Source organism: Tenrec ecaudatus, chromosome 6 (genome assembly GCF_050624435.1).
Source record: "Tenrec ecaudatus isolate mTenEca1 chromosome 6, mTenEca1.hap1, whole genome shotgun sequence".
In the NCBI taxonomy this organism is placed as follows: Eukaryota; Metazoa; Chordata; class Mammalia; order Afrosoricida; family Tenrecidae; genus Tenrec; species Tenrec ecaudatus.
Genome location: NC_134535.1, coordinates 114,712,578 through 114,728,231, shown reverse-complemented (window position 1 = coordinate 114,728,231; position 15,654 = coordinate 114,712,578). Strand labels below are relative to the sequence as shown.

At 38.2% G+C, this 15,654-nt stretch overlaps 1 non-coding gene across 1 annotated transcript; it reads right to left on the bottom strand.

Annotated features, from left to right (window-relative positions):
• Nucleotides 1–6,382: 6,382 nt before the first annotated feature.
• LOC142452029 (U6 spliceosomal RNA) lies at nt 6,383–6,490 on the bottom strand. The gene has a single exon (XR_012785095.1). It is a non-coding gene; the product is annotated as a U6 spliceosomal RNA (small nuclear RNA).
• Between the last annotated feature and the right edge of the window lie 9,164 nt (nt 6,491–15,654).

Below are 15,654 nucleotides of genomic sequence, written 5' to 3'. Positions count from 1 at the left end.
GTTTCCAACTTTTTGCATTTGTGAACGGTGCTGTGATGTGTTGGTTATGTAATGGCTCTTCAATCTTTAGTGTATACATCCGGCAGAGGTAATGCTGAATCTTATGGAATTTCTATTCACAGTTGCTTGACATAGCAACACATAACTTTTCAGAATTGGTTGTACATATTTACAGAATGGCCACCTCTATATGAGAATTCTAATCTCCCCAAGTCTAATCAGCATTTGTTGTTTCCTTTTTTAAAAATGGGTTTCATTGTAGGTGTAATGTGATATCTCATCATTGTTTTGATTTGCATCTCCCAGATGGCTAATGATTGTGAACATTTTCCCTTATGTTTATTAGTCATTTTGATGTCATTTTTAGTGAAGTGTCAGTTCCTATCCTTTACGGCTTATTAATTGGAATATCCAGTTTTTTCTTAGTAAGATATGGCAGTTTTCTGTAGGTTTTAAGATTACTGACTTGTCCCTTGTGTCGTTGCTGACGTTTTTTCCCCCCAGTTGGTAGATTCTTTATACTCTTTTGATGGAGTATTTTGGTGCACGTATGTGCCTTGTCTTCACCAGGTCTTAGTATCTAGTTTGCTTTCTCCTGTGTGTGCTTCATTCATTTAGAAATACTCATGATTCTTCATTGAAGAAATTTCCTCATATCAATTCTAAGACCTCCAGTTTGTTCTTCATAGGTTATACTCTAAATTTCTTTTACTCAGGACATTAAAAGATAGGCATTTTAATTTGGATGGTTTATACAGGGGAGGGGGCAGTGAGGAATTGTGAATTTTACACTAATTCACCTATCTTGTAGTCTACTCTGATTCCCTTTAGAGCAGTGGCATAAACAGCTTGAACTGAGGGTTCCAAACAAAGCACTACACATGCCTAAACTAACAGACTCATATGATGATTATCACCATATCTACTTTTCTTTATATCTTCCTCCAAACATTTGAATTTACACTTGAAAATAGTTGAGCAATAGAATCCAGGAGTTCAGAGCTTGACTGGTAACCAGGAGGTTGACTATTTGAATCCATTTAGAGGCACTTGGGAAGAGAGACTTAACGATTTACTTTTCAAAAAATCAGCCATTGAAAACTCTTCTGACATACATAGGATCACCATGGATCAGAAAAAAACTGGATAGTAACTGTTTTAGCTTCTGAATGTGCTGAATATAGGCTCTAGAACTACATGTTCCAAAGAAGAATTCTACCAATGATATGAATTTGTATGCAAATGTGGACTTTATATAAGACTCCTGTCAACTTGGCTAGGCCAGGATTCTCAGTGATTTGACCATTGTGACTTACTCCCTAATGTAATCTAACATAATGTAATTCATTCCATGATGAGATCTGCTGTGATGATATCTCCTCAGGTGGGAGGCTGACTTGACCTTTAACTAAAGAGCTATGGAGAGCTTCCGTCTTCTTGCTGTTCTGGAGCCTGCATCCTTCACTTCAATCTTAGTTTTCTGTGCTAACATCTTTCCATATTGCTTAATAACCCTGGGAGCCATCAGAGCCTGCTAATCTTGTATTCTTTGGATTCTGCCAGCCACAGACTGATGTACTGGTATATACCAACCTCTGATTTCCTGCCGCCCCCCCCCCCAGTTTTCTTGCTTTCTACTCTATCAGCATAGAAACTTCATGGTTTAAGAAGTCTCCAGATTGACATCTGACACATGGACTTGACATCAGCTGGATTTAGTGTCACCTATAGCTGTGAGAGCCATTTTCTTTTGATATTAGCTTCTATGTTTATGTGCCATATAAGCGTCACTGTTTTTGCCGCAGTAAAAAGCTAACAAAATTTCCATAGGTTATAAATGAGTGAATAGAATCATTTGAAAATATTTAAAGAATGTTTATTATGCTTTGTATAAAAATTTACAAATCATATTATTTTTCCATGAAAAATATATAAACATTTTGTTTTGTGAAATTGGTGGCAATCTCCTCAATGTAATTTCCCACTTCCTTCTGAGTTTTTCATTTCTATTGTTTCTTTTTTTATTTAGTGGTTTCTTTCTTTTTTTCAATCGTTTATTAGAGGTTCATACAACTCTTATCACAATCCATACACACATCAATTGCGTAAAGCATATTTGTACATTCATTGTCCTCATCATTCTCAAAACATTTGCTTTCAACTTATACCCCTGGCATCAGGTCCTCAATTTTTCCCATTTCTCCTCACTCCCCACTCCCTCATGAACCCTTGGTAATTTATACATTATTATTTTGTCATATCTTGCCCTGTCTGACGTCTTCCTTCACCCACTTTTTTGTTGTCCACCCCCCAGGGAGGATATCACATGTAGATCCTTGTAATCGGTTCCCTCTTTCCAACCTACCCTCCCTCTCTGCTCCCAGTATCGCCACTCACACAACTATTCCTGAAGGGATTATCTGTCCTGGATTCCCTGTGTTTCCAGTTCCAATCTGTACCAATGTACATCCTCTTGTCCTGCCAGACTTGCAAGGTAAAATTGGGATCATGATGGTAGGGTGGTTGTGGTGGTGGTAGTGGTGGGAGCATTTAGGAACTAGAGGAAAGTTGTATTTTTCATCATTGCTACATCACACCCTGACTGGCTCGTCTCTTCCCCGAGACCCTTCTGTAAAGGGATGTCCAGTGGTGTTCAAATGGGCTTGGGGTCTCCACTCTGCACTCCCCACCCCCCCACCCCCGGCCACCCCATTCACTATTAAAAGCTTTTTTGTTCTGATGATGCCTGATACCTGATCCCTCTGACACCTCGTGATCATACAGGCTGGTGTGCTTCTTCCATGTGGGCTTTGTTGCTTCTGAGCTAGATGGCCGCTTGTTTACTTTCAAACCTTTAAGATCCCAAATGCTATATTTTTTTATAGCCAGGCACCATCAGCTTTCTTTGCTACATTTTCTTATGCACCCATTTGTCTTCAGCGATCATATCATGGAGGTGGGCACACAATAATATGTCTTTCCTGTCTCTCCCTGCCTTCTGAGCTTTGTCTTTTGGGTAAATACCACCGTTTTGTTCTCCTATGTTGGATTGTACTGGGATTTCATACCTTCCTCCCTGGGTTATTATTTATTTTTTTAGGCCTGTCCATTGTTTGGCTCAAATTGATTCCTGAAGATGGGTTGAGTTCCAGGATTGAGAGAGTCTACAAGCCACACTCTCAAAGGCTTCAGCCATCTCTATTAGATCATTAAGTCTTCAAGGTATATTTTCTCTTTCTGTTATTGATATCCACCTTAAAATCAATATGAGTTTGCATTATACTGGATCATTGTACTTTTTGTGAATGTCCCATTTGCATTGAAACTAATGTGTGTGTAATTTTTTAGGTTCAAGGTCTCTTGGTTTAACTGTCAGTGTGTTTTTCAAATCTCCTATAGACTTGTTAATGCTTTGCCTACTTGTAGCAACTGTTTCTTCTATTAATAATTTCATTCTTATTTTTATTTGGACTGGGTTTCTAGCTTCCTTAAAGCAATGGCATAGATTACTGATTTAGGGATTTCCTCCATCTCTCCTATTGTTATCACCACCACTTATCTGTCGATTGTCCTGCTGTGGTGGCTTGTGTGTGGCTGTGATGCTGGAAGCGATGTTACTGGTATTTCAAATGTCAACAGGGTCACCCAAAATTAGAGGATTCAGGGAAGCTTCCGGACTAAAAACAGACAGAACCCAAGACATCAATGCTCACTTTGGAGGAAGTAACCAACGAAAACTATTGAAAAGCTGTCAGATGCTGCAGACCTAAAGAATGAAGCAGAACATTGAGGTCTTGGTGGAGGATGAACCTCTTGGGTCTGAGTGCACTCAAAATGGGACAGAAGAGGTCTTGATTTCTTGGATTGGAGTTGACCATGGTGACATGAGTAGGGTGAATCCTGTGGGAGTGGAGCCTTTGGGATCACCATTTTCTGATGGGGCACTACTCAAGTTATGGAAAAAAACAGTTGAAAACTCTGCTAAGGAGCAGAACTTGGAATGTGCAAAGTATGAATTTAGGAAAAATGAACGTGGTTAAAAATTAAATGGAACTCATAAAGACAGATATCCTAGGCATTAATGTGCTAAAATGGACTAGTACTGGTCATCTATTTTGATTAAAAAATCCAGGGTGGATGATACCTTCAGGACCAAGGGTGTGAGAGGCGATGCTGCGAGGGTGGAGGGTGAGTGGGTTGGAAATGGAGAACTGATTACAAGGATCCACAAGTGACCTCCTCCCTGGGAGATGGACAGCAGAGAAGCGGGGGAAGGGAGACTCCGGATAGGGCAAGATATGACAAAATAACAATGTATAAAGTACCAAGGGCACATGAGGGAGGGGGAAGTGGGGAGGGAGGGAAAAAAAAAAAGAGGACCTGATGCAGAGGGCTTAAGTGGAGAGCAAATGCTTTGAGAATGATTGGGACAGGGAATGTGCAGATGTGCTTTATACAATTGATGTATGTATATGTATGGATTGTGATAAGAGTTGTATGAGCCCCTAATAAATAAAATGTTTTTAAAAAATGATACAATTTACTATGAATCATGAGTGGAAGAGATTCATATTGGTACACAATCCAATGAAAGGTTACCTGACAGAATGCTCAAATTATAGAATAATATCATTGATATCATATGCTAGTAAAATTTTGCTGAAGATCGTCCAGCACTAGTTCATTGATGGGGAGCTTCCAGTGTTCAGCTGCTGGATTCAAAAGAGAACTTGGAACTAGGTATATCATTGCTACTATAACATGGATTATACAGAAAGCAAAGAATACCATACAGATGTTTACTTGTGTTTTATTGACTATGCAAAAGCTTTTGATTTTTTTTGAACATAACAAACTATGGACCTCCTTGAGAAGAATAGGAATTCCTGGACACCTCATTGTGCTCATGTGGGAACTGTACATAGATCAAGAGGCAGTTGTGTAAACAGAACAAGGTGATATTACATGGTTTATAAGCAGGAAAGATGTGCAACAGGCTAGTACCCTCTCACTGTATTATTAAAGCTCCATGCTGAACAAATTGTCAGAGAAACTAGATTAATGGAGAATACTGCACCATTAGGACTGGAGGAAGGCTTATTAGCTACCTTTGATATGTAGATGACACAAACTTACTTGCTGAAAGTGAAGAAGACTTGACACACTTGTTGATAAAGTTCAAGGATTACAGCCTTTAGTATGGAATACAATTTAATGTCAAGAATATCAAGCTCCTCAAATGGAGAAAAGATTGAAGTTGTCAAGGATCCTGGCTTAATTGAATCCACAATCAATGCTCACTGAAGCAACAGCCAAGCAATGAAATTATGTATTACATTGGGTAAATTTGTTAGACAAGACCTCTTCAGAGTATTAAAAAGTAAGAATGTTACTTTAAGGCCTTGCCTCGGCTGCATGTGAAAGTTGGACATTGAATTAGGAAGACCAAAGAAGAGTCAATGAATTTGAAGTCTGGTGTTGGTGAAGAATATTGAAAATACCATGGCCTGTCAGAAGGTAAAGCATCTTTGTCTTGGAAAAATATGACCAGAGTGCTCCTTAGGCTCAAGGAGTCTTACATACATTGGACATGTTGTAAGGAGAGACTGTCCTTGGAGAAGGCTATGCTTGGGTGAGTAGAGGGCAGCTAAAATGAGGAAGGCCCTCACTCAGATGGATTGCTACAATGACTGCAACCATGGGGTCTAAGCAGGATGACTTGCGGGGTTGACCAGGACAGGACAGAGTCTCGTTTTACTGTGCATGGTGTCCCTATGGGGTGGAACGAGTAAGGTGATACCTACAATAGCACCAAACCACTGAAAGTCAAGGCTCAACAGCTGAAAAATATTTTTGCTTGATACATCATTTCTTCTTTTTTGTGTCACTTAAAAAAACATGGCAAGTAGAAAAATAGAAAAAAATATTTGCCATTTGAACACTTTTGCATGTGTAATTCTGTTACATTATGCTTATCATGTTTTTCATCCTTTCCTTCCTAATAATGGTAACATGTGCTATAGAATAATTTCAGTTTTCTTGATTATTTCAAATGTATTTCAAATGTTTTCCCTTTTTTCCCATTTCAATTCATTTCTGTTACAATCAGTTCTTTATTGTTTCTTTTCTTCAAGTGCCTTGTTTCTTTCCCCGCATTTTCTTTAGGTGAAAATTTAGATGATTTATTTGAGATCTTTCCCTTTTTTATATAAACATTCAAGCCATAAAAATTTCCTGTAAGCATTGTTCTATCTGCTTTCCATAAACTTTGTGTTGTTATATTTTCCTGTTTAACCAACACAAGATAGTTTCTATTTTTCTTTATTTGAACCTTGAATGGTTAAGATCTTTCTGTTTAATAGCTATTCTATTTAACTTTTAAAAAAATATAGAACGCTTCATGAAATTTGCGTGTCATCCTTGCGCAGGGGCCATACTAATCTTCTCTGTATCGTTCCAATTTTAGTATATGTGCTGCCGAAGCGAGCACTCCATTTAACTTTGAATATACATACATATACACAAATTCATTATCATAACCTATATTTTTGATTGGAGTATAAGGTATTTTATATTAAGAAAAAGATCAAGGGCAGTAAAGGTGAGAAGTAAATGGAAATGAAACAAGTAAGGCTGTATAGAAACAAGAACCAATTCTCGGGAGGAGACAAGCCAGTCAGGGTGCAGTATAGCAATGATGAAACATACTACTTTAGTTCTTTAATGCTCCCTTCCTACCACCCCCCCCCCCCCACGATCATGATCCCAATTCTGCCTTACAAATCTGACTAAACCAGAAGATGTACACTCGTACAGATACGAATGGGAAAAACAGGGAATCCAGGACAGATGTCCCCTTCAGGACCAGTCGTAAGAATGGCAATCCCAGGAGGGTGGAGGGAAAGTGGGATAATAAGATGGAACTGATGACAAGGATCTATATGTAACCTCCTCCCTGGGGGATGGGCAACAGAAAAGTGGGTGAAGGGAGACGTCTGACAGTGTAAGATATGAAAAAATAATAATTTATAAATTAACAAGGGTTCATGAAGGAGGGGGCAGCAAGGAGGGAGGAGAAAGTGAGGAGCTGACATCAAGGGCTCAAGTAGAAAGCAAATGTTCTGAGAATGATGATGGCAACAAATGTACAAATGTGCTTGACACAATGGATGGATGGATGGATGGATGGATTGTGATAAGAAACGCACGAGCCCCCAATAAAATGATTTTTTAAAATGAGGGGGGGAAAAGAGCCAATGGTTATCACTTCATGAGAAACTACAAAGGGAAATTGTGATTTCCTGGAAGGATCTCTCCTTGAAATAGAAGCGTTATCTGTGGGGACCATGAAGTGTTAACATACTTCAGAGTAGAGCATGAGAAAAATGTGTAGAACTATTTCTTCAGCCCTCACTTATCTTGTTTTCTTCACTAACAAAGTTATCTCTGTAGAAAATTAAGTCTCCACATCTTGGGGTTATATCATTGAATCTTTCTTTTTGGAGGGGGAAGCCTGTGATAGAAGATTCAAAGCTTGGCTATGTGTTTGCAATGGTAGGAAGATTTAGAATCCTTGAGCATGAAGCTGATTATTTCTGTCATGTGACGGGGCAAAGGAAAAGAGTTCAATATTGCAGAGCAACATACTGGTCCAGGGGGCACAGCTGTTTTTACCACAGGACACAGAGAGTGAGTGAGTCAGAGTGAGTGGCTGAGAATACGAGAGGTGGGAAGCACTTAGGAAAATGGAGCGGGTATATGATATTTGTGGCAAAACTACATTATACTTATTAACGTGTAATTATAAATGTAGTGGATCATTGGAGAGTATCCAGGACAAAAGACCAATTTCTGTGAAGAGTATGATATGAACAAGAGGGGATTTTAGTGTTTTAGCTAATTTTTAGTGTTGACATCATCGTTGAGACAGAAAAGTGGGTGAAGGGAGATATTGGAAAGTGCAAGATATGACAAAATAATAATTTATAATTTATCAATGGTTCATATGGGAGGGGCAGGGGGGAGGGAGGGAGAAATGAGGAGCTGATGCCAGGGGCTTAGGTGAGGATCAAATGTTTGGAGAATGATGGGGGCAATGAAAGTACAAATTTGCTTTACACAATTGATGTATGTATGGATTGTGATAAGAGTTGTATCAGCCCCTAATAAAATGTTTTAAAAAAACACCAAAAAACCTTTTAAGCATATATTGTTGAAATAAATAATTATACATTCATATGCTGAGAACATTTGTAGCCATTAAAAGAAAATTTAAAATGGTTATGTAGTAATATAATATAAATAAAATAAATATAATATAAACAACAATGAGATACCACCTAACACCCTCAAAGGTAGCTCAATTCAAAAAATCAGAAAGCAGCAAGTGTTGGGGGGCCTGTGGGGAGACAGGAACACTCATCCACTGCTGGTGGACTTGTAAGTATGTACGACCACTATGGAAATTGATTGGCGATATCTGAAACAAATGGAAATCGAGTTACCATATGACCTAGCAATCCCCCACTGGGCATATACCCAGAATAGGCAAGAACAAACCAAGGCCAGACATCTGTGCTCCAATGTTCATTCGGCACAGTTCACAGTTGCAAGGAGTTGAAAGCAACCCAAATTTCCATCAACTGATGATTTGTTTAAAAAACTGTGGTATAAACATACATTGCTAAAAAGGAGTGATGAAGTATGAAGCACATAGCGGCATGGGAAGAACTGGAGGAAATCATGCTAAGCGAAGTAAGTCAGGCACCAAAGGACAAGTACAACATGAGCCCGCTGAGGTAAGCATTGAAAAAAACCGCAAAAGGGGTATAGGGAAAAACCTACTGTATACAAACATTCTTGCAAGAATACTTTTTCTATTAAATTGGAATTCTATGATGCTCACCCTCCCCACACAACCGCTGAAGACAAAGTGGGTGAACAAGCAAATGTGGTGAAGAAAGCTGATGGTGCCCGGCTATCAGAAGATATAGCGTCTAGGGTCTTAAAGGCTTGAAGATAAACAAGCAGCCATCTATCTCAGAAGCAACAAAGCCCACATGGAAGAACACGCCAGACTGTGTGATCACGTGGTTCCGAAGGGGTCAGTTATCAGGCATCAAAGAACAAAAAAATCATATCATTGGGTGCACACCTCCATGATACAATCACTGAAGACAAATGGGTGCAGAAGCAAATATGGTGAAGAAAGCTGGTCTGGGGTCTTAAAGGCTTGAAGGTAAACAAGCAGCCATCTAGCTCAGAAGCAACAAAGCCCACATAGAAGAAGCACACCAAACTGTGCGATCACGAGGTGTCGAAGGGATCAGGTAAAAGGCATCATCAGAACAAAAAAATCTTACCATAGTGAATGAGTTGGGAGTGTGGAGTGGAGACCCAAAGCCCATTTGTAGGCCACTGGACATCCCCTTACAGAAGGGTCTTGGGGAGGAAGCAAGACAGTCAGGGTGCGATGTAGCAACAATGAAAACTACAACTTTCCTCTAGTTCTTCCTAAATGTTTCCTCCCCACCTCCCCACCCCCCTGCTTCCACTGTCATGAACCGAATCCTATTTTGCAAGTCTGACTAGACCAGAGGATGTACACTGGTACAGATGGGAACTGGAAACACAGGGAATCCAGGGCGGATGATCCCCTCAGGACCAGTGGAGTGAGTGGCTATGCTAGGAGGGAATAGAGAGGGTGGGTTGGAAAGGGGGAACCTATTTCAAGGATCTGCATGTGACCTCCTCCCTGGGGGACATACAACAGAAAAGTGGGGGAAGGGAGATGTGGGACAGAGCAAGATATGACAAAATAATAATATATAAATTCTCAAGGGTTCATGAGGGAGGGGGTAGGGGGAAGGGAGGGGAAAAAAATAGGACCTGATGGCAGGGGCTTGGGTGGAGAGCAAATGTTTTGAGAATGATGAGGTCAACGAATGTACAAATGTGCTTTACACAATTGATGTATATATGTATTGTGATAGGAGTTGTATGAGCCCTTAAAAGAATGATGAAAAAAAAACACACTCAGATATTATAAGTGCAAAATTATAAAATGTTATATAAAGAAAATAAATGAGAAGTATTTAAATAATACTATTTTAAAATAATATAAATAGTAAATAAAAATAGTACTTACATAATAAATAATCGTGTTTATGTAATAATATTTTCTTATACAAAGTAAATAAATAGTAAGTATTTTAATGAAAATAACATAAATAATGTTTATTAGTATTTGACTATGTGAGTAAAGTGACTGTGAGGAAAGACACTAATGTAGAATGGAAATATAGGAAACATAGAAATTAAATAAATGAACTTTCAATATGTAATTTTAAGTGGAAAAAAAACTTGTTAAAAAAAACTAGTCACAGACACTTACAAGGATGTCTTTCAATCTGGACACTGCTGTCTTGGAGCGCCCATGATCTTATCAGTGAAAAGAAGAATAATATCATACAGGATTCTTGTTAGGGTGAATTATATTTGTATATATTAATACTTAGGATAACTGAGAAATATTGCTAAATTTATATGAATAAAAGGGAAATTTTTATAACTTCCTTCAATGTTAAGAAATAAAGACAGCTTGCTTACCCAATCTATGTCTTTTCTCATTTTAATTTCTTTATTGTTTTGGTAATTGGTTTGTTGCAAGCACTTTCTGCAAGCGCAAAGCTAAGCCTCAATATTTACAAAGGTAATGAGTCTGTGGGCTGGGGGAAGTCAAGTGCTCTTACTGTTTGGTAGCGCTAACCTCCAACCTAACCTAAAGGGACACCTTTCTTAGGGGATAACAGTTCATTTGTCTTCATGCTAACTCTATCAAGGAATTTTCCTGTGCAGAGAACAGCTCGTTTCACTAAGCTCCGTATGTGTGGTGTTTTTTATGTAGTGTACTGACAGCCAGTAACCGAACCTAATCCGTCAAACTCATTTCACCTAAGACCTCCAGTATAACTCCAATTCTGATCTTTAAGGTAAAGGTGTCACTGGAGTACTTAGTTCCTGACCTTTTGTTTTCGAACACATAGTACTCTGGGGCTGAGGTGGGGAAATGCATTTCTCTTTGTACTGAGAAATGCTGTCATTATTTTGAGGTGGTGCATTTTAAAGGATTATGTTTTCCCTGTTATTTTCCTATAAAAGCTGCAACCTTGATCAAGCAGACTTGGATGGAGTTATATTTTTGCACTAGCGGATTTACAGTTAAGTAAGCAGCACACTTTTAATTGATTTCAAATTAATTTTAATAATGTCTGAGGCCGTCTTTTGAAAATGTTGCAGCATTTTCAGTAAGATAACAATATCAGTTATTTGAACTTTGTTTCAGAAACTAAGTAAATATTTTTCAATAATATTTCTGCCATTCATTAGAAATGTCTTTCTAATTGTTGAAAGGATACTGTAATAAATATTGGAGAACTATTTCTGTCTTATAAAATGGCCAACCATCCCTTACGAACTTTTTGCTTTTGCATGTGTTTATTGGATAATAATGTATTTTCTCGGGAACAGGAGCTGTTTACAAATATAGAAAACATGACAGTATTTGCTCTGCCCACTTGTACTATGAACCAGTAAGAGGAATGAATAGGAATGATTAAAATCTAAATATTATAGCTATCAATAAGTTAGCTAAACTCATTCATTATTAAAACAATAAATCTTATATTATTTATATCTGATCCAATTTAGGATCAGTAAAATTCTTGATATATGACTGAGTGAATTTCATGTGGGGATTTGATAAATGAGAAGTGAAATTTAAGGCTTTTGGTCAATGTTTGTCTCTATCTTTTAAAAGTGGCACCATTATAACAATAAGATCCTTACTTCAATTTATGTGTTTTTAAAAATTATTTCCCTTTAGCTAATAGTTCTTATAATTCTTATCCCCAAATTCATTTTTCTTGGACAAAGCCACGCTTCACTGAGAATTTATTAAAACTACCTTTGTGTGTGTGCCTGTGCGGGGATCCAGTTTATCTCAATAAGCATCTTCTGAGAGTTGAAGTGGGTTACACGGTAGCTTCCAATAATGTGTTACCCCACCCCACCCCACAAACTCCTAAATGTAATCTTGTTTGGAAGAAGGGACCACAGAAGATATCATTGATTTATGGATCTTGAGAAGAGATTATCTTGCATTACCTGAATGAGTCCTAAAGTTCATAGCCGATGTCCTTATAAGGGAAACAGAGAAGGGAATTTGAGGCACCACTAAGACTCTGTGAAAGTCATGAAAGAAATGCAGGAAAAGAAAGTCATTGAGCCCCAAGCTGAGGACTTGCCTGAAGCCACGAGAAGCTGAAAGAAACAAGGACATCGATTCTTTGAGTTTGAACTTTAAGTTTGAATTTTCTAAAACTAGAAAGGAAAATAAAAAGTTATTTAAATCCACCAGTTTGTAGAACTTATGACAGTTCTAGGAAACGCATGCAGATTTTAGTACCAGTAAATAGGCGGTTATTATCACCAATACCAAAAGTAAAGGAGTAGCTGTTGGACTCAGTAATGTAGCAGGTTAGAAGGATGTTCAAAAGCATAAGAAGAGAAGAAGGGGAAGGAGCATGAGGAAGAAGGAAGCCAGTCTAGATTTCCAGATTGCCTTGAAGGGACTGTAGGTAGAAATTTGAGCACTCAAGGTAACTTGAGTAAATTTCTCAGAAGAAATTAGGAATATATTATTAAAATAGGATGATCCTTATTATGAAGATGATCTTCATTATATAGTAACTGTAGCTTGGCCTACTTGTACCTACAGTTATGTAGAAAGATGAACTTATAGAGACTGAACTTGAAAAATTAGCTGCAAAGATTTCCAAGGAAAGTTTAAAAGATGTGGCCTGCTTTTCTCTCACTGCTTCTAGTAAAATTTGAGGGGAAAGAGAAAAAATGAGGAGGAATCTGTCAAGCAAAAAGGAACCACTACTTGATGATTTAGGAGGTCCATAGTCTTTACAGATCTCCAGGGATGCTAAAATTCCCCTTTGAAATGTTGGAAGGCATAATCTGCAGCGTGTCCAGCGTGTAATGGATAAACTTATCTAATGAAAGAGATGCATGTAACACACCCCGGAGACCTACAACGGTTTTGAGACTGCTATACTGGCAGAAACGCTGCTGGTGTGGAAGGAAGGGTACAGCGACAGTACAAAGTGAAGGAATCCTTTCCGATTTTCATGCTGCCATGGAACACATTGTTAGACATATTGAGATGGGGAGATTGTGTTTTGCGTAGGGGATGAATATGGATGGAGGGGTCAAAAGATGAGTTATTGTAGGTTGACGGGTGGTACCCCCAAATATATCGATGCTCAGAGCTTGTAGAAGTGAACATATTTTGTGAGGGAAAAAGTATTTGAAGAAGTAATTAAATAAGAATCTTAGATTAGATTATCTTGAATAGTTCAAGTGGACCCCAAATCCAGGGACACATTCTCTTTTAAGGGGAAGCAGAAGGGTATTTGACACACAGGCATGTCTTATTTTGATAGAAGCAGAAATTGGAATTCCCAAGCAAAGGAACGTCTGAAACCATGATAAACTGAAAGCAAACCCTTAAGGCCTCTAGATGAAGTGCAGACCTGTCAATACCTTGATTTTGAACTTCTTACCTTTGTATTGTGAGACAGTACATTTGTGTTGTTCTAGGCCATCAAGTCGTTGGTAATTTTTTATGACAGTCCCAGGAAAGTAATATATTAAAAATTTGTTTTTGAAAGCAGAGTCCTGTGGAAACAAAGAAGAAATGGTCATTACCCGTAGGGAGCTCTCATAACAAAGAAGAATGCAAATCTATAAGTGGATAATCTCGTTATTTGCCCAGGTAAAAGAGAAACTTAGAGTAGATCCAGCTATTACAGTCTTAGATGGGGAACACATCAGGGGAGACCATAAGAGAGGTGACCCATGCTCTGTCTCTTGAAGAGTGATCGGAGCTGACCTGATGTTTCAGTGAGGAATGACACGATGCGTGGTGAAAAGATCAAAGACATTGCAGACAAAATTGTACATCTCATATCACTATGCTTTAAAGGGACATGAAATAACATTGTAAGTAATGTTTTGAGTTTAAATTAATTTAGGTTCTAAGGAGAACTATAGTGAGAAAAGTAACTAGAGAAGTAAATGGGATCAGGGCACAGTCAACTTTTTATTCCAACCTAAAGATTGTGGTCTTCACTCTGTAGGAGGTAGAATATCATTAAAGTGACAGGAAGGCTAGATGTATAGCTCAGATAGACCATTTTAGTTAAAGTGGGGAAGGTAAGTGTGGAGGGGGCAGATATTTATTAGGAGGCTATGGAAGCAGTATAGGCTTGATAAAGCAGTGGCAAAAAGGTAAGGGGAGAAGATGATAGATATATATATTCTCCAAGATCCCCCTCCATTGCATGCTCCTTACTTAGCCTCACAGTATAAATTGATTTTTGCCCCTGCTATGATTATCAGAGGGTATTAAATCTACTTCACATAATTTACTGGTCTCCATAGAGATTGCGGAAAACTGTACTTATGGCCATAGCACCCAAAGACATTGATTTACTCCAGGGAGATATGTTGCAGAGAAAAAACAGGCAAGAGAATTAATGTAGATAGATGTATACAAACAGAAACTGTCTTACATAGAGCAGTACACAAAGGTGCAAAAGTCGAGTGTGCTGGGAGTGACTTAATGCACAGTGGGAGTGCCGTGTTGAGATTAGTCACAGCTTCTGCTTGTCCCTCACACTGCACAAAGATGCGGTGAGATCCCCCCTAGAAATAAGTGTCTTCTAGCAAGCTTTCAAAGTTCAGTAGGAAGATGCAAAAGCATGTGCATAGAAATCCAGAGAAGTACCGCACATACATTCCATCAGCATTTTGCTTTGCTCAAGGTTTTTATTGGACCTAAAAAAAAACCTCTGATCTGTTTGGAAAGAGGATTTGCATGTGCAAATAGATTTGCAGAGAGATCCAACAAGCAGCACATTGCCATTTGCAAATCCACTTGGAACATCTGGGTTCTGGTCTAGCCCTCAAGCTCTGCTATAAATGGATGACCCCAGGATTATAGTTGGACACGAGGGAAAAAATAATAAAAAAAGTTAATGATAAGTAATTTACATAATTGTCGTGTCCAAAGTTCAAAAATATTCTATTACCAAAATTAAAGATCTAACAGAAATTAAGCCTTTTCTCTTTAAGGTGAATTAAACAAGTGTATTCAATAAAGAAACAATAGAGATACCTTGAGGTTGTTAACCAGAGGAAGCTGCTTGTCATTTTAATGAAATAAGCCTGTTTGAGAGAGTTTTAGTTATGACTTAAGGTGTATCTATTCACCTAATGATAATAGAATAAAAAGAAAACAAAAAACTATATTAGCTACTCATTTGTAATATATCAGAAGCTTTATCTTCTGTGTAACTTTTTCATGTTAAGGAAAATAAACCAGTGATGTCCTTTACTACCTTAAAAAGAGCAGTATAATACAGCCAATATATGATTTATTCAGGCTGAATTTATACTGTACCAGTAGACTATAAGAATTCCATTAATGCTCCATTGATACCATCAGTGAAGAAAAACGCAAAATGGATGAGTTGCTTCTGCTCCACTGGGTCTGTAATGAAGCAGCATTAAGGCAGCTGCTTT